This window comes from Rosa rugosa, chromosome 1 (genome assembly GCF_958449725.1).
Source record: "Rosa rugosa chromosome 1, drRosRugo1.1, whole genome shotgun sequence".
In the NCBI taxonomy this organism is placed as follows: Eukaryota; Viridiplantae; Streptophyta; class Magnoliopsida; order Rosales; family Rosaceae; genus Rosa; species Rosa rugosa.
Genome location: NC_084820.1, coordinates 66,575,565 through 66,595,817, shown reverse-complemented (window position 1 = coordinate 66,595,817; position 20,253 = coordinate 66,575,565). Strand labels below are relative to the sequence as shown.

The following is a 20,253-nucleotide window of genomic DNA, read 5'->3' as shown; positions in this document are numbered from 1 at the left end:
TTCTACATATTTAGAAGCACAACAACATTGAAGCATCTGAGTTCTTGCTTAACTCACTCTTCAACTCTAAAAATCCAATTGTTAAGCGTAAGTATCAAAATTTCACAAAACCCACTGACCCAATCGAACAAATTTCACAAAACCCACTGACCCAATCGATCTTCACGAACTCAACTGTAATCTCACAAACCCAATCGAACAAATTGAACTCCTAAGTCCTAATCGGCTAATCCTACACATGTAATCTCACAATCTCAATCAAACAAATCAAAATTGCAAAACCATCGGCAATGAAATCGAAGTTTGTCTATAAAGTATAAATTGCAAAACTGTAAGAAACTAAGAATCCATGGCTTACATTTGCAGTCTTATGTGTTTGAAGCAAGACTCGAAACCACGGCGAAGCTGACGACGGAGAAACCACTTCCCCGAGCTGACGACTGGACCAGGAAGGCAGTCTCGGTGACCAGGAAGGCAGGTACTTTGGGAAATTGGGAATGGGTCGGTGTCTCGGTGATGCTTATGAGCTGAATTGATGGAGCCTGGAGGAGTGGAGGTGAATTGCAGAAATGGGAACACCCTCAGTCGGTGAAGTAGTGAAGGAAAGGTGGAGAGTGGAGAACTGGAGACTCGAGACTTCGAGAGGAAATGAGGAATGAGTTTAGGGTTTAGGTCAAAAACCGATCGAAAAGTAAGGAAAATAAAATAAGTTTTAATACATCGGGACGGGTCGGGCCTTTGAGGGATTTCTTCGAACCAAACCGAAACCCGTCCCGTTAAAACGGGATGGGACGGGACGGGCCCAAATAGTAAAATTTGAAGTTTCAAACCCGTCCCGTCCCGGCAGTTTTCGGGACGGGACCGGGTCGGGTTCGGTTTTCCGGGTTCAAGTGCCCACCCCTATGGGAAACATCACTGGTGTGTTAGTTATGAATCACAGATTGGAGGTTGTAGTAGTAATAATTGTTGAGAATGTGTATAAATACAACTCCCACATTGGAAAAATATAACTTTGTTTATGGGTTTATAAGGGTTTGGACCATTTCATCCATTGCCAATTGGTTTTGGATGTGAACCCCAGATTACTTTATCATGGTATCAGAGCGGGTTACCCACGTGTTTGGTTTCAGCGATGGTCACACGTGCTCACCGTCACCCAATATAATTTGTCCACGTGTATGACTTGAGAAATTGCCACACGTGCGGGGGCGTGTTGAGAATGTGTATAAATATAACTCCCACATTGGAAAAATATAACTTTGCTTATGGGTTTATAAGGGTTTGGGCCACTCCATCCATTGCCAATTGGTTTTGGATGTGAACCCCAGATTACTTTATCAATAATGATATCGCGTTATTTCCCATTTGGACTTTTGAACTAAATGTGTAGAAAAGAGGACAGTAACGAGTCTTGTTATTACAATTGTGGTGGTGAGGGTAAATCTGTAGCTAAATTCGGAGTGAGAAAGCCGTGCTGTAGTGTAAGGCACTTGGCTGATGTTAGATGACTGAGGTGCTTTTCTAACTTGGGATGTGTTGTTGCCAAGTTGGTGTTGCTCTGAGGGTGAGAATGTTGAGTTGATATCTCCAGTCCAATTCCGGTCATCATAGGTGTTGGATAAGTTTCCAGAATAGCCACAATTAAGGGTGATATCATCGACCGGAGTGTAGATAGGAGGCGAACCGCTAGCTACAAGGAGGGTGACGATGTGGAGATACAAGGAGATGGAGGGAGGTGTGAGAGTTGGCTTCATGGTAACTCTGGGGATCAAGACGGAGAATTAAGTAGGGTGAGAGGTGTTTTGATGGAGAGGCAAAGCTTTCTCTGATGTTTTGTCCTTTTGTAACGCAGGAGCGTAGACTTGCAACAGACCAGAAAAAAAAAGAAGACTGGTCTCTAAATCAAAGATTCTTGGTTAACACGAGACATTAACAAGCACTTAATTTTCTTTTTTACTCTTACGAATTCTTTTTTAACCGTAAATAAACACTGATTTGTTAGTTGAGCAATGTGTTTTGCAGAACCAACTCCTTCTGTGATCCATCTTCAATTACATACCAATTCTTTATCTGCGCATTGTCTGCCAATTGATAAGTTTTCTCATTTCATGTAAATAACCGTGTCATGATAGTATTTGTAATGGTTATAATCTTTCACATCCAAGTAAACTCCGAAGTAAAGCTTGCATTAAACAAAAGAAAGAAAGGAAAACTGGGGTCTATGATGGGTTGTTGTATAATCTTTTCGTCCAGCATCAACAAATCTTTTCGGCTATCTTCTCAGTAATTTTATGGGGGAAGACCTCCAATCCTTAAGTATGAAAGAGGTTTAGAATTTGGAGCAGCTACTTGATTCTGCTCTGAAGCACATAAGGTCTAGAAGTTCTCCACCTCAAGTTCCTCTATTTTTGGTAATATATGTAAAGAATTTTCCCATAGTTCGCAAGGTTTGCTCATGTATTGTAATCTGCAAATCGTTTCATGCATTTGCCAGTATATATCATTTTTTTCCATATTTGTGATTGAAGATGACATTGTAATTCATATGCATCTCTGTTCTTATCTTTGCAGACATTCATGACTTGATGTCTTGATGAGTACTTTTTTTCTTCTGTTTTTTTCATTAAATGAGTGTGTGGGAATGCTTCGATGGTTTCTGTGTGTTATGAGTTTGGCTTTTTGCCTTTGGGTATCTGAGAACTTGATTGTGAAATTTTTTAATTTTTAATTTTTTAGTTTATATTTGTTTTGAATTTTGTCAGTTTTTAAATGTATTGGTGGCATGGATTTCTCATTTGGTTTCTTGCCTATTTGGGATTTGTAGCGTTGCAGTTGGTGATGGCTTCCATTGCAGTGATTGAGCTTTCAGTTTTTGGTTTGGTTGAATACATTGAGCAGGTGAATTAATTGGATGTCAGAATTTAATAATTAAAACAAAAAAAAATGCTTTTGAAGATTTTTTTTTTGTGATTACATTTATGTGTGTGTTTGTACTGCATAAATTTGTGAATTTGTTGTGTTGATATTGTTAGAAGAATGTTTCTTTTCTCAGGAGATAGAGAAATCAAGTGACCATACCAAAAATTTCTTGAATAGATTCAGTGGATTGCATTCTGAAGTCCAAAATCTAACCATAAAGAAATACTCGAACTGATTTCTTGGTGAGTGGATCTAAAACCTTAACTTTTGAAGGCATTCATACAATCTGTTCATTCATTAGGCTCCACCATTGCTTTGACTTTGAGGTCTGTGAATTCATATCCATCAATGGTTGTTCATGACAGTCGACTAATCATCCATAAATTTCAGAATTAGATGGTCTGACAATCAACTATATATTTCCTCAAACCATTAAATTCTCTTTTCTTAAATATTTGGATATCTGCCGATCTTCTTAGAGGGGATGGACTTCTTCACAGTTGGCTTAAACAGAGATATCCTCTTAATCTAACCCTCAATAATACCGTAGACAACATATTGTAGATGCCATATCAAGCTAGCAAATAATAAGGACATGAACAATTTGGCTAAAGGATACATTATGCATTAGTTAAATGTGTGTAATGCATTACTATGCATTCTGCATTTGAGATTTCCATTAAACATCTTTATTACTCTTCTATCTCATCATGCATCTAGCACTTACACCTTGCTTTGCTGTCCTTTGTATTGAAGTTTCTGGCGAAATTAGCTGTTATACTTGGTTTTCAGAGTGTAGAGTGTACAACAATATAGCAACAAAATCATTGCTAATTAAGATGCTAACTAACCGCTATGAAGTATAATGAGGAGAAAAGTGAAGTTCATGTTATGGCAAAAACTTTGATCGCAAAATTTGAGGAAATGTGGATGCAGCTTCTGCCTAAAGTTACTGTATAGGTATATCCCAAAATGATGTACTATGAGTTACACTTTCCATCATGATAGTCTTCTTTATCATTTGAGGCTCAGTAATGCTGTGGTATTACAGATATTCGTAGCATCTTGGTTAATAATTTCTTGATAATCTTTAACTTATGAGCAATATACTTGCAGGAAAAGAGGCTAGAAGAGGAAGATGCAGAAGCACAGTTAAATATGGAGCTCACTAAAGGTGATGTTCATGTTACGGTTTGATCGCAAAATTTGAGTAAATGTGGATGCAGCTTCTGCCTAAAGTTGTTACTGTATAGGCAGAATTTGAGGAAATGTCGATGCAACTTCTGCCTAAAGTTGTTACTGTATAGGCAGAATTTGAGGAAATGTGGATGCAGCTTCTGCCTAAAGTTACTGTATAGGTATATCCCAAAATGATGTACTATGAGTTACACTTTCCATAATGATAAGTCTTTTTTATCATTCGAGGTTCAGTAATGCTGGTAATTTGGTATTACAAATATTCATAGCATCTTGGTTAATCATTTCTTTATAATCTTTAACTTATGAGCAATATGCTTGCAGGAAAAGAGGCTAGAAGAGGAAGATGCAGAAGCACAGTTAAATATGGAGCTCACTAAAGGGGCTGCTTATGCTAAAATGGCTAGAAACTTCTGCAACAAGGTGCGTGTGAAATAAACAACCTTCTTATGTGTATCTAATGGATCTGGAATGGAAGTTGTTATAGATACATCACTTACAATTGAAATAGTGGACTCTGTTTTTAAATCCTCTGATGTCTTCTTTTTAGCTTTATGAGGTTGATATGCATTTGGGAGAACTCCGAGTTATGGTTGTTCAAAAATGCAGGTTGTTTAGTAACATTTTATCTAATGACAAAGTGCTTTCCATCTATTTGATCTAATATAGTGCAAGTTGAACCTATGCTCATAGACTCCTTTGTGTTATGAATTGAGGAAAGCTTAAGGAGTGAGATAAACTACCTCTTTTGTTTTTTTTTTTTTTTGTTTAACAAATTTATTTAGTGCATTTTATTTTCACCAGCATGAAAACTCCTGTTGTGATTTGGTTGATGAATTATGGGTTTTAATACATTCTGGTAGTTTGATCTTTTCTGTAAACTTCCATATGGAGACTGCTTCATTATGTGTTTCATTACTTATGTCAGTGAGATATCTACATTTTTCAAATACTAAACTTTATCATATTTATCTGCCTAAGTAAAATTTGACTTATTTGGTTACTTACCTACTATAATTCTGTCTTTGGTCACCTGTTTAATTTATATTCCATATCCTGCTGTTCTCTATATTTTGTATTCTGATTCATTCTCTCTCATCTTCATACCTAATATTTCAGTTGGTGTCCATCACATTCAAGAGCAAATGAGGTCGATCCTCACCATTGTTGCTGAAAGCTACAGCCAAGGAAAAAAAAAATGGTTTCTGAGCTTTGAACATCGTAACTAAAGTAAAAAGGCTTTCTGGTCTTATTGATATTTTAGTTGGATTTAAGACGAGTTTTACTTTTCCAACATATTTGAATGTTTACCAGGAAAGTTTTGGTTTTATGTTTACTCTTCTCTTCTGGTTCAGTTGTTTATTGAACTGATTTAAGCTGATTAGTGTCTTTGATATAAAGATGAGCCTTATGTCATAACTTATACCAGTTGTGTCATTGATTTCATTCCAAAGATTTTCAGTAGCAACTTTTAAGGTTTAATTCCACTTGCTTCTCACATTCCAAGTGCATTCTAAATTAGAATCTTAGCTATATTGATTGTTTGCCGTACCTACTGAGCTTGTGAAGCTCACTCCCTATGTTATTGTTGTGGTTTTCAGGAAAGGAGTCCATGAGTGGACATGTTAATGAGATACCAGAGTTGTCTTGAGCAGAAAATGTTTGGAGCTTTGTTTTGCTTATGAAGTGTGCGCTGAACTATGCTTTCCTTGTTTAAATGATTGCTCCCTGGTGCTGGATGCTTGTCATTCCAGAATTTTTGCTCTTTTTGCTTTTGCATTGTACATATGTTGTAAGTAACTGAAGTGTTAACTTGGAGCATTCTTTTGGTGCTTTTTGTAGTGGAAAACTTTGGAAAGCAAGTGGCTCTTTTAAGTTTATAAAGTGAAGTACTTTTCTTCTCTCCGAATTTTGTAAGGCCCCGTTTGGAAACAGAATTTTGATTTGGATTTGAATTTCAAATCTTATGTATTTAAAATCTGCAGAATTGAAATATGTGTATTCTAAATTTTGCTGTTTGGATTAAAAAAGATATATAGAGATTTAAAATTGAAGATTTAGATTTTGTAATATTAGAACAGCATCCATCTCAACCAAATCAACCATCAAAGGCTTCAGAGCAATCTCAAACTTGACTCGGAGGGGATGAAGTTGGCGGTGGAGAGCTCAGCCACCATTGCCGGCGTCAATGAGTCGTCGGCGACGCAGGAGAAGATACAAAGGCTGAGCCGAAACGCAGAGAGAGAGTAGATTGGGATGGAGTCGGCGGCGATGCAGAATAAGCTACGGAGGCGTGGGCAGAGAGGGAGAGAGAAAGAGAGAGAGAGAGAGAGAGAGAGAGAGAGAGAGAGAGAGAGAGAGTAGATCGAAGGATGTGAGAGAAACCTTGGTGAGAGAAAAAGGAGAAAAGAAGAAAGAGAGAGCACGATCTGTTCTTTCAAGGAATCCAAGACCTGATGATTTGAAATAACTAGGGTCCCCTAGTTATCTGAAATCATCAAAATTTGCTATCTGAAATCTCTGGGGTGATTTTGAAGAAATCCAAATACTCACTAAGGGGGGTGTATTGTATTTGGATTTGTGCAGACTTTTTGAAAAGTCCACAGACTTTTAAAAAAATTGATAGACTACTATTGATTTCTTAAAACCATTGATTTTAGCAACAGACTTTGTATTGATTCTTGAAAATCTATATACTTTATTATGAATGACTTCTATAGATTTTCTAGTAAATAAAAATAAAAAACACAACTAATGCACTCCAAATGCAAAGCGAAATAATAACTCGTTGCCTCTTCAATTGTCAAGTATCTTCTAGTAGAACTTGACTCAAATGAATGATTATTACTGTGTCTAGCTAGTTTGTTCTCATTTCTAATTTCCCAATCAACTTAAAGATACAATATAGATCACTTGATGTTTATGGTTAATTATTCTCATCAATTTTGTTTTCACCTATTAATATCATCATATAGATCAATTATTGTTGTGTGACCTACCTTGATTCAATGATTTAAATCACTCTCAACTCTCAGTTATATAATGGCTTTGCTAGTATAACACTTCTCCCTTCTGATAGTCAAGCAGATGAGGGGACTACTATGAGTTTATGAGTTGCATACTTCCATTTGGGCAGGCCATACCCACATCATAGAGAAAGCCCAAACATTACAACTTGAAGGACATTACACATTCACTCATATAATCAATCAACCAAAATTCAATTGTTCAAGCTTTCCTTGAACCATGATATAAATTCAAATCGATGAGAATAATTAATAAGACAAAACCTAGTATTTCATAGAAACACTATTCAAGGTTTTTGTTTGAACCCAAAATGAGTATTTTGGCCTGACAAGGCGTGTCTTGGAGAAATTGAGCCAATGTCAGTGGCTCAAGCTATATATTGTCGACAAGTTCGAAATATATCATTTAGAGGCTAAATAAAGCCTATCTGCAGAATTATGGAAGATTATGCGAGCTGCAAGAAAAGGAATGATGGAAGCATGGAAATGAAAAGTCAACTTTAGCACATTTTCCTACTTCGGCTAGGAGAAACCAAGCTAAACAAGGAAAGAGGGGCGGCAGACTAACCAAACGAAATCCAAATGAGCTAAAACTTTCTACATTCATTCTAGACATCCCAAGGATCATTTCTTATGAATAGTGTAAGAGCTAGTTTGGAGTGAAAAATCTTCAAACAATCAGTCCAATTTTCTGAAAGACAAAACTGGAAAACCGGACCTGTAAGGAGTCCAGCAGCGTTTCCGGCCCAACCACATGGAAGTAAGCTCTGAAATTTTACTATAATGATCTACACTCATGGTGGATCATTTGATATGAAGAAGTCGAAGGCCCATTCTGAATTCTTGGTGGAGATATAATTGAAGGAATAAAGGAGCAGAAAGTGACTCAAAACCACTCCAAAACTCATCATATTCAATTCCATTAGTGCTTAAGTGCCTAACCCACCATAATTCCATTTAGTGCTCCATAATTCCATTAAGTTCTCCATGATTCCATTAGTGCTTAATAGGAAAACCTATCATGATTCCATTAGTGCTTAAATGGAAAACTCATCATGATTTGTTTAAGGCCAACCACTATGGCTTGGTAGCCTATATATAGAGGCTACAACAAGTAACAAGGACACACAATTCATCAATTAATCTCTACGATTATCCAAGCCTCTCCAGAGCAACCCCTCTCCTTCTCTTACCGGTGACCACACTCCAGTCCCAAAATCCTCAGGAGCCGACTGTCAGTGCCACCAAACCCTCTGTCAACGTGCTTCGGTCCTAGTCTCCTCGGGAGCCGACTGTAGTACCGCGACCACAACGGTTACGGAACCAGCCAAGCAAGGGTAACGCCCTCACAAACCAGCCAAGCTAAAGTCACGCTTTAGCAAGTTCTCCCCACTTCCCAGTGATTTTCGCTCTGCTCGATCTACGACGTCGAGTATCGATTGTGTGATTTATAAGAAGCTTAGCAAAAGTCCTCACCACGAGGCACAAAGAATCCCGCGACGAGATTGGTGCTCTCCTCGTCCACAATCGCTCTAAAGAAGTCAGGTCAAGGGACACCCCTGACGACCGCACCTGAACGGTGCTGGCACGCCCACGCAAGAAAAGAGACTGTTGACCAGCTCAAGAAAAACTGGAGCCAAACAGTTTTAGGGGTAGACCACAATATTTGGGTCTTAGAGTTTCATAAATTATTTTTTATTGCTATTAGGGTTCCAAGTATCACAATTGAACAAAAAAAAAAATCACATTCAACAACTACAATGAACATGTTGGGTATCAAAAAATATTAATATCATGAAAGATTAGAGAAAAGATAAGAAGAAACAAGAAAGAGAGATGATAGACAACCAACCTCTTTGCGCGCAGAGATAAAACTTTGATAGATTTTTAAAAAAAAAAAAAAAAAATCTTTGATAGACTTTTTCAAATCTTTGGTCTGGTGGCTAGAAAATTATTGGAATTTGATATGTATAGTTAACACTACAAAGTCCATGATTATCCTTGATTTTCTAATTCCATAAGTATGAATGAAATTTTGAATACCTCTGAACTTTTATTCATTTTTAAAAGTCCTAATTGGTGAATACCCCTAGATTTTGGTGGAATTCATAAAGTCTTTAAAAATCCTAATCGAATACCCCAAAACTTTCATGGATTGCTAAAAATCTATATTGAATACACCCAGACTTTTAAATTCCATAGATTTCTTAAAAAGTTTCACTAATTCTATATACAACCCCCTAAAGAAAACAGTCAAACAAGCAGATTTGGATTTGGGGGTTTCAAATCCAAATCCACACTTCCAAATCCCTATATCCAACGGGCCCTAAAGGCTTTATGTGAAATGTTCCTGTGGAACTTTGTTAAAAGTCTCGATCAGTGAAAGAATTATAAACATGCTTTTAAGTTAGAGTTTGAAAACTTCCAGTTTGCTTTTGTTTCTTTTAAGAACACAGATTTATTCTTACTTCAAAAAGAAAAAAAGAAAAAAACGCCTTACACTGATTTTAGTTTTAAACCAGCACATTAGTCATAACTCGGGTTTGGGTTGTGACATTGGTGGACTACCCTATTGGGCCAAAACTGTTGGGCTGGGGTTCTGCCCTAGTCCATTGTTATTTTGGGCTAGGGTTTAGGCCCTTGGCCCAACCCTATGTTTTTAACTTTTGTCTATTTACAATAATGTTTCTTGTATTAGGAATCTAAATCTCTAGCACCTCCGGCGTAGTATCAATAGACGATCCCCACTACCTCTACGTATTTGATGGTATAATGAGTAGGTCTATTTCTATGTACCATTTTTTTACCTATGTCCTTAAATGGCAGCGAAAGGATATGTAACGACCTATTCTGTCTTGTGATGAATGCTATTATCGCCCTTCGGGCCAATTCAAAAAAATATTTATAATCAAATACATATCTGAGAAAGCAAAAACATTCACTCAAATCATTATAATTGCGGTCATATATACAATTTCCAGCATAAAAATTTCAGTAAAACAGAGTACTTACACAGCAAAAACATACACAATACTACTCAATACATCTATAATTATCTTTGCATTAATCCATAAATTTGGGACTCAACTGCTCAAGTCTGAATGCAGAGTTTAATAAGAAGAGTTTGGTTAAGAGAGATACTGAGATTGTATGAGTTCTACTTAATAAAAACGAACATGAAAATTCTTGATCTTTGTTTAATAAGTGTGGGGCCAAATTGGCATCAACATGTATATATATTAATATTACACATAGCCAGAGTCCTAGAGTCCTAGAGACTAGACTATTGCCATTCTTATTAATTATTATTATAAATAATTATATGTATGTGTAAGATATGAAGACAAGGGCTCAGCCCCCAAAGAAAAAGAAGAATGTATGAAATTATGGGGGCAAACCTGAAAAGTACTGAATTGTAGGTGATAAAAATCAAAATTTGACTCAGGGCACTGCCCCCACTCGTCCCTTGCTGCGTCCGCCAGTGGTGGGCAGTGCTTATTCCTCTTTGGGCTTTACAAAATTTGCTATTCTTTGGCATTTGGCTCGATTTCTGTCAATTAAATGGTAAAGGGATTCGAACTCTCACAAAAAGGTCTTGCGCTATTTGAATGCACTAAAACAGAACATCCTCAGGAAAAAAAAAAATCTATAAGAATTAATGCATTCATCGTGTTAACCATATTGCTCATCGATTATCTTCCAACCGGATCAATGATCTCGGAGAAAATTGTCCCTGTCAAGTCTTGGATGGATTCGTTCGCCCCACTGCTTTGCACATTAGAACAAGACCCTTCATTGTCCTTGATCAATGAAATCTCATGTTGAACCGTCCTTTCAATGTGATCAATATAATCCTCGTTGTTTTCCTGCATCTGCAATGCAAACTGAAGCCCTCTCACAACATCATCCATTGAGGGCCGATTGATCCCATTATCATCCAAGCAACTCATTGCAATGGAAGCAAATTTATGCAAGCATCGCACTGCAATTTCACCCTTCAAATTTGGGTCAACAATCTGATCAAATTGCCCATTGCGATGACACTTTTTGGCCCATCCAGCCAAGCCAACTCGATCATTGTGGACAATAGTCACAGCTGGCCTCCCACACAATACTTCGCATAACACTACGCCAAATGAGTACACGTCGGACTTTTCAGTCAATTGTTGACGCCGGTAATAATCAGGGTCAAGATATCCGAAACTACCCTTCACCTTCGTGCTAATGTGGGTTTTAGACATTGTGATATTGCCCATTTTTGACAACCCAAAATCTGAAACCTTGGCTACCCATTTCTCGTCTAATAATATGTTTGTGCTCTTTACGTCACGGTGAATGATGGTGCCTTTGGAACCTGTGTGAAGGTAGTGCAAACCTTGAGTTGCACCGATACAAATCCGAAGTCGTCGTTCCCAAGGAAGATGCGGTTTCTCGATGTGGTGCAAATGATCACTAAGGGTCCCTCGTGACATGTAATCGTACACTAAAACCATCTCACCTTGATCGGCACAATATCCAATCAGAGACACCAAATGACGGTGGCGCAGTTGAGAGAGCATCTTGATTTCCGTCATGAACTCGTGGGCACCCTGCGAAGAAGTGGCTTTAAGCCGTTTGATTGCAACAAGGGTGGCCCCATCATCAAAGTGTCCTTTATACACGTGGCCAAACCCACCAATCCCAACGATAAAAGTGTCATCGAAGTTTTTGGTGGCGGCTATGATCTCAGCCAGTGAAAAGTACCGACACAAATAAGATGGGATATGTGACCCCTGTGACCCAATGTGCATGATTGACTTCGTCATCCTGTGGCTGGAGCCGGAGTCCTTGAGTTTTCTTGTACGCCTGAAAACTAAAAACCCAACTAAGGAAAGAACAAGTAAGACAGAAACTACGCCGGCAATGATAGCAAGCATAGAAATCGACTTCTTCGGTTATCTAGGGCTTTCTGGTTTCATATTTGGATTTTTCTCCAGCGGCGGTGGGTCAGGATTAGGTCCGGCGAGGTTGCCTTTTGTGTCATTCAGTTTGAAGATTTCGAGCCCATTCAAGATTGCATCGTTGTATACAGTGTCCGAATCGTCTTGATTTGCTTGTAGAGCAACAGAGATATCAACTTTCTTCTTGTTTGGAAGACTAGGCACGAACACAAGGTAGTCTCTATATACGGGAATCCCTTTTCCTCCACTCCATCGGATTATATCCGCTTCCCGTTCCGCTGTTTGGTTGGCTATAAAAATTTGAAACACACGGTCTCCCTCAAAATCAAATACAATCTCACAAAAATGGAGCCTCACCAGGTAATAAAATTGTGGATCTACAGGAAACCCCCAGGTTAGATTGTAGCTCTTGCTGATGGTTTTGTTCACCTCCATTGACCGTCCGGTTAGGTAAACCTCTTCCGGCGCAGTGTAGTTGGGGATTCTTGCAAATTTGATATGAGTATTATTGCTTCCTGATAACCAGCTCAAAGTTCTACTTTGATTATTTAAGTAGATCTCGTCCGCTGTATCCCAGGTGCGGTACATTCCCGTATCTTCATTCGGTGAGACTGAGTTTCCGCCGACGTTGATTCGATAAATCATCTCCATAGCGGTGTGGTTTTTCACTGGGACGTTCCGGTTTTCGTCGCCGATAATACTTGGCCCATCGTCTTGGGCTGCAGTGTGGTAAAGATTGGCAGGCATGGACATAATTTCAATCCCGTTGATAAAAGCGTATCCATCTTTGCTGGGAGTGAATGTGATGTTCAACATCTGTTGTTCTGGCTCAATGTTAATACAGAATTCTTTGAGCATCGTCTCAAGATAATCAGCATCTGCACTGACAAAAACGTTGAAGTCTTTGAGAAGGGTGTAGCCACCCGTTTTGACAGAGAAGAGAGACTTGGAGCGGTCGAAGTTGGCGCTGTATGAACCTGGGTAGAAGTACAAGCGGATGAACTTTTGGCCCGGACTGACGGGAAATCGGTAAGTGAATTCCGAGTGAGAAAGTCGTGCTGTGGTGTACGGTACTTGGCTGCCCGTGGAGGACGACGGTGGTGTTTTCAAAACTCGGGATGTGCTACCAACTTCTATAGGGGAAAGCTCTGAGTTGATATCTCCACTCCAAGTTCGAAAATCAAAGTTACTGACCATGCGGCCGGAAGAGCCACAGTTAAGTGTGATATCATCAGTCGGAGTGTAGATGGTTGTGGACTCTCCAGCCACCAGTAGGGTGACCGAGAGTAGAAACAAGCTGGAAGGGTAAAGTAGAGCGAGAATGGGTTTCATGATGGGTGATAAGTACTGTATAAAAGGGGTGTAATTGTGTATAGACGTAATTGTTGGTTGGGTTCTTTAGGTTATATAGGCAGCAGAATTATAGAGAGGGATATAAAATTGTCAAGGCAGTTAATCGATAGATATATGTATGGTTGTGTTTCTCTTGATCAGTAGAAGCTAAGATATTATCGTCAAATTGCATGGCTGAACTATACTCTCTAGCACTTTTCTTCTTGTTTTTGTTTGGGCAGTGGACTTGACTAAGTTTATCATTCTTTGGCATTCCGCGAAAGTTTTATGTACTATCCTTTCCAATTCAAGAAAACAAATTAATTAAGAATTAATAGGGGTTGATATAATGTTGTAGAAAATCAAGTCTCTAGAAGCTTGTATAGTTTTAACTTTTAAGTGTTCTCTTCTCTTGTATTGCTTCAAGCTACAAATTATAATAGACTTTTGCCTTGTCCCTGACTTTCACCTTAAGTGGAGGACGAGATTCACGTTTTTTTTCCTTTTTAATACTCTTTATTGTAATTATTTGTACTCTAACTTATCTCCCATGGGTCTCTTTACTGTAAACCTCTCTCTAGCCCTAGCGTCGCAGGAGAGGAAAACACCACCAAACAGTTCCCTGTCCGGCGGCAGCCATGGATAGCGCCGGCTTCGCTGCGCCGTCACTGGGCTGGCTGCCGGACGGGCGCTTCAATGTCCTGGGTTGAGATTGGGAGAGAAGTTGTTCGGCTGTGGTTTGGCAGGCTGTTTGGATGTAGGTCGGCTGGTTTTCTGGCGTTTGTGGTGGTTTTCTGTGCAGGGACGGCACGAGCTGGTGGCGGAGGCGATCTTGAGGCTCGATCTGGCGATGGTACGGCTTGTGAGGCTCGGGTCTGGGCATCAGTGTGACTTGCGGGTCTCTGGTCTAGGCCCTGCACGGCATTGGCTTGGGGACTCGGAGCGGTGCTGGCTTCTAGCGCAGTTTGACGGCGCGAATCGTGGAGAGGTGAGTTTCGGGGCGGGACTCGGGGCCGGCGCTGCACAGGCAGCTGCAGGCGTGGTGGAGGGGTGGTCTGGGCCTGGGTCAACCATGTCCTGCTGGGCCTAGAGTTTGGGCCTTTTCTCTTTGGGCTGCCCTACTCTCTAATTTAGGCTAGGGTTTTTTCCCTAAGCCCTTTTCTATGTTTTTTAGTTAAGTCTAATTTACAATAATTTCCTTATATTTAGGAAGCTAAGCACCACTATGGTGCGCTCTATGTATCTCTAGCGCTTCTGGAGTAGTACCAAAAGAGGGCTTTCGCTACCTCTACGTATTTGAATGTATAATGAGTAGGACTATATGTACGTACCACTTGTGGGTACTACCACTAGATTCTTGTCTGTCTATGCCCTTAAATGACAGCGGAAGGGTATGTAACGGCCTATTCTGGCTTCAGATGAATATATGTTTCTTTAACTCAAAAAAAAAAAAAATGAAACTTCTCCCATATTGAGATATTGCTTGTTGGAAAGTGTTTTGATATATATATATATATATATATATATATATATATATATATATATATATATATATATATATATATATACACACAGTCCTTATCAGGTAAGGATATCCATACGTTAGCCTTATGGAACGGATTTTCAGTTTTTGACCACTTTTCGATCACATATTTACATCTTAACCGTTCAGTTTTTAAGTCCTAATATATAGATCACTTTTGTAAATTTTCAGCCAAATTGATGATCGTTAAGGTATCGAACTTGATTAAACCAATGAACGAACCGAATCTGTCGAACCGGAACCGTTCGTGTTCATTATTGTAAATTGCAGTTTTGCATGCCTTAACGATCATCAATTTGGCTGAAATTTTGCAGAGATGATCTATACATTAGGACCTAAAAACTAAATGATTAAAATCTGAATATATGATCGAAAAGTTGTCAAAAACTTGAAATCCGTTCATAAGCTAAGATAAGGACATCTTTAGCCAAGAAGGACTATATATATATATATATATATATATATATATATATATATATTGAGTGTTTACTCGTGACATTTACTCGGACAAAAGTTTTGAACTTCTCTTGAGTAAAAGTGAGACATGGTCCAAAATTTGGTACCCAAATCCAGCGGGAAATAGTAGTTGAGAAACGGTGTCGTTTCCTCGCTGGTAAGAAGCGAAAATTGAAGTGGAATAACGAAGTCGTTCGCTCGTAATCGTTACCAAAAGTAACCCCTCCCTAATATGCTCATCCTTCAGCCTCTTCGCTTCGCCCAAATCAAAACCCCAAATTGACAGCATCACATCGAAACGCCATCGTTTTGCACTCCGACAACTGCTTGCCGAGACGAGAATAGCCGAAATCGAAAAATGGGTAATCTGGGAGGAGCGCTGTGGTGTTCTCAGGAACTCAAAATTTGTAGCTTTATTGGGTTATCATCACTTCAGGGATATGCAGGTGAATCCATGTAATTTCCATTTAAATGTGAATTGGAAAAGCAGAAAATTAATCCTCTTTGCTTTTGTTAGAATTGGAATTATGATATGCATGGCGCTTTTCTGTTTTTCATTACGATTTTAGCTTCCTGTGAAGTGGCTGCATTTTTGGGACTGCAAACATTATGTTGGTAATTGCAACAAGTGGATGCCAATTACCAAGACGTTTATTTGTTTGATTTATATTTATATGATGGTCTGTTATCAATCTTTGATGTATTGATATATCCTTTTTTTGACGGAGAAACGATTGATGATTTGATGAGCAGATTCTCAACCACTACTATCTCTTGTTACTGCAACTAATATGTTTCTTGTTACCTTTTCTCCTGTATCACTAATTCACTATTAAACCTTTCCACTACGTTATCTGCAAGTGTTTTTCCTTTTTCTTTTTCTCACAAAGAAAATAACTGCTTTTGATGAATAATATGTAAACATGAAGATGTTACTTGGAAATGCAAGAAGTTTGTTGTTGTTCTAGATTGAAACTTTTCTTGTTAACAGTTTCGAGCACTAGTGTGATTAGTGATTAAATTGACTTAAAGGTTTTGTTGTGTTGCACGCAGAGACTTGAATTTCTACAACAGAAAGGGACATGATGGAAGACTCGTGTATACAATTCTTGGGTCTACTCTAATGTAAAATTCTCAATCATTCAGGAGAGATAAGAATATAGATTATGCAACTTGTTTTCTGTTTGTGTAGCTAACTTCAGAGTATTATGTAATCCTTGACCAAGTCTTCGGAATAAGTCTTTGGGTGAACAAATGGGGCATTGTATTGTAGCTGTTGTCTTCTTTAGTAGAGAAGTTGCAGCAGGACTAACAACACGTCTAATGGTCTCCAGCTAAGACTTAGGTTGTACATGTAAACATCACTAATTCCGAATCCCTTGGCTTTCGGCTGCTGCGACGAAACAGAGAAAACCCAATCGCAGCTGCACAGAGCTTCAACAATGGCGACGATAGTCCAGACCTCCGAGGAAGATCCGGCCCTCGCCGTCGTCCGAGCAAGCCTGGGCCGACGCCGGCGCTGAGGTACCTCCTCTCTTTCCTCCAAAAACCCTCTCTCTGTTTCAAATTTCATGGATTTCGTCTTCTTCGTTAGTTTTCACCTGAAAAACGTTGAAAGGAAGTAGAATTGTAGACGCATAGGTAAAAAAAAACTGTGCCTTAACTTGAAGCACAGAGCACAATCGAGTACTGGTAGCGCGGTGAATCAAAATGAATTTATAGTTAATTTTCTTAATGTTTTTTATGCCTTCTCTATTATTTATTATTTGCTATTATTGTTTTCATTGAGTCTTTGATGCAAAAGAGCAATCTTAGCAAATGTAGTCAAGTGTTTCATTGATATGTTTGTGTGGTAAAAATCATAGAAACAGTGAACCAGCTACAGAGAACTTGAGGGATCTGTAATAGACATTCCTTTGTTCCGTGGTGAAAGAAGAAGAAAAAGTGAACCAATTTGTACTATGTAGAGCGTTAACACCATGTTCATTAGAATTCAGGGGTGATAGGTTGAGATGGGAAGTGGCATAGTATTATTATTTTTAAAAATGGTACTCAAAGTTGAATTTATACAATTAGTGTTTTGTTTATGGAGGAGTTTTAAAATTTTGCAAAGGGGTTGAAGGATCCTTACATTTAATTTATCAAGACGTACTAGCAAAGTGTAACCCTGTTCTGGACCAGTTACATTTTCAAATTTGTAGCTGTTGGTAGAAGATTAACCTATTTGCTGTAGTTGTTGGTAGAAGATTAATCTATTTGCTGTCATTTGTTTTCTTTTACATAAATTTTGGTTAGGAAAAAGATTTTCTTCATGGTGACATGCATATTCAAATAGACAAACCAAATAAATCTGCATTCAGGCCATGGTCATCTAATTGATGCAGTGTTTATATGCAATGGGAAAAGCTTATACATGGTTCATTAAGCTTTGTTAAAATATTTGTTTCCTAGACCCCCATTTTTTTTTTTTTTAGATATCTATATTCTCTCTCCATAGTTATTACCAAGCACATTCTTGTTTCTGGACAATTATGTAAGTACTTTCATTGTATATAAACAGTATGCATATCACTCATGTGCCTGATAGAAGAACGTGAATTCTGTTTTTAGTTGGTTATTTATCTATGTCATAATTATCTGCAGGTTGCAGGCGAGCATGTTAAAAGACTGTGTGACGAAGCCATACAATGTGTGGAAAACGCTAGATGGTTCGATTTGGTGTCACTTATGCTAACTTCAGCTGATGTGATACTATCAAAGGTCTCAGACACAGGTACAGTAAGCTATTGTTTTCCTAATGCCTTTTTAGCAGTTGGAGGCTCAGTGTTGCATGACTGCATGATACAATGACATATCTACTATTTAGCTAGTAATATGAACGGCATGCTGTTCATGGTCCAGAGTTTTCATTTCTACCCTTATTGCATCAATATAGCAATAACCCTTGCTTCAAGCTTAGCCACTGCTTTTTGGTTAGTGACTAGCCCTTATGGTTACAAAGATTGCTAAGGTCTTTACAACAGTTGAAATTGTAATAGGATTGGACCATATGATCACTAGTGATCACCTCCTGCAACTTTAACAATAAGAAAATGATAGTTGAATGGTGACAAGTGTTTGTTTCTATTGTCAATATTCATCTATGTTTGGTTTAGCATACAAGAATTCATGTTGTTCTGTTCGCAGATCTTGAGTGCATCTTCATTGTTATCTGCAATGTTTTTACAAATTCTGAAAGTCTAGATGAAGTATGTCAAATGGCAGAACTTATATCTGGAAAGGTTACACAGCTACCAAGTGACAAACCTGCATCGCGCTTAAAGATGTAATAGACCAGTGTGATTGTGACATTTGCTTATATGATTTTGAATGTACTTCTGATGTTTATCATTTTTCTTTTACAGTTTGTTCAATCTGTACAGCCTACTGGAGGACCCATATAGTCAGTTCTCTGTTTACTTGAGCGCTCTAAATTTGGCCATCTATGGGAAGGTCACTGAGCATGTCCTCCCTTCATTCAAACAGATCAATAGGTTCTTGAAGGAGTGGAATATTGAGTTCTCGGACCAGAGGCAGCTATTTCTTACCATATCTAATGTTTTAAAAGAACGTAAAAGGTATCCTATGCGTAGCCCTTTCCTATGAAGTTTTATTTTTATGTAAATGCCTTCTCTAAATTAGTTATAAAATAATTGATTATTTCTTTGTTGTGTTCTCAGCTTGGCAGAGGAGTCTTTCAAGTTCCTAACTAAGTACTTGGCAACATTATCTGGCGAAGATGCACCTGTTTTGGGCCAAGCCAAGGATGAGGCTGTTCGCACAATTGTGGAATTTGTGAAGACACCAGACATGTTTCAGGAATTGCAATGTCTGGGGGAATTTCAAAGATGTCACATAGCACTTTCTTAGTCCTATTTCTACTTTGTGCATGTTCATCCTAGTTACTTGTATTTTTTTTTTTTTTGGTTTGAATATATTCCAATTTTATGAGGTAGACCGTAGACTCAGGTTACCAACATAAGCAGTTCAAAACTGATTTGGAGCCATTTAGTGTCATCTGCAGTTACATACAAGTGTTACATGCAAGTCTTTGTTTAGATTTTAGACATTGGTCTCTATAAGCAAGAGGAGGTGCTGGCTTAAGGTCAGCTGTTTCAAACCTCTAGATAATTGGCATTTGGCTCAGATGTTCAGCGTCTTTCTAGTAGGATTGTCTTTTGCGGTAGTTTTTCCTGTTTTAAGGCTATAACAGCCAAGTTATTGGACTGTAAGATGGACCAGATGAATGAAGTTGTAGTTGTAACGTAAGTTTGTTTTGTTTTTTTTTGTTTTTTTTGTAATAAATATATGTTTTACTGGTTCATTGTTTTTGGCATATCTGAGTTCACCTTTGAGTAATCTGTTTCATTGTTTCAATGCTCGGTATGCAGCCGCTCTACTCAGCGTGTGTTTGGCAAGGAGCAATGGCATACCCTTAAGACAAAGCTAGCATCTTGGAGGGTAAATAGCTGCCTTTAGTGCTTAATCTTTTATTTGTCATTTTGCAGTCTATTGTCGAATTTTGATTTATTGTGTATCAATCAGTGACAAAATTCTCATTTCAGGGCAATATTGCACATGTCATCAGTACTGTTCAAGCTAACAGGCCAGCTGAAGATGGTGCCCAGGCAGCCCAAGCCTTGGTTCGTTAGGATGCTCTTTTTTTCTTCTTTTTTCCCTTTCTTAGTTAGTCTGGACCATATGATGTGACGATCCAAATGTCTTGGAATTTTTGACGGATAGTGTTTTGTTATATCTATAAATCTGTTATCAGTCTACACTTTTCTAATGGTGAATGACT

The 20,253-nt window shown here is 38.4% G+C and overlaps 1 long non-coding RNA gene and 2 pseudogenes across 2 annotated transcripts; 2 read left to right on the top strand and 1 right to left on the bottom strand.

The window, feature by feature from the left end:
- Positions 1-3,767: 3,767 nt before the first annotated feature.
- On the top strand, positions 3,768-6,300 carry LOC133726274 (uncharacterized). Of its 2 annotated transcripts, XR_009854729.1 has the most exons (5): positions 3,768-3,879; positions 4,036-4,277; positions 4,441-4,539; positions 5,236-5,317; positions 5,718-6,300. It is a non-coding gene; the product is annotated as an uncharacterized LOC133726274 (long non-coding RNA). The 2 variants fall into 2 exon arrangements; XR_009854728.1 differs by having other exon boundaries at positions 5,236-6,300.
- Positions 6,301-10,828: 4,528 nt separating this feature from the next.
- On the bottom strand, positions 10,829-13,590 carry LOC133726265 (receptor-like protein kinase FERONIA; annotated as a pseudogene).
- A 1,879-nt stretch (positions 13,591-15,469) lies between these two features.
- LOC133733431 (uncharacterized) lies at positions 15,470-20,241 on the top strand (annotated as a pseudogene).
- Positions 20,242-20,253: the final 12 nt, after the last annotated feature.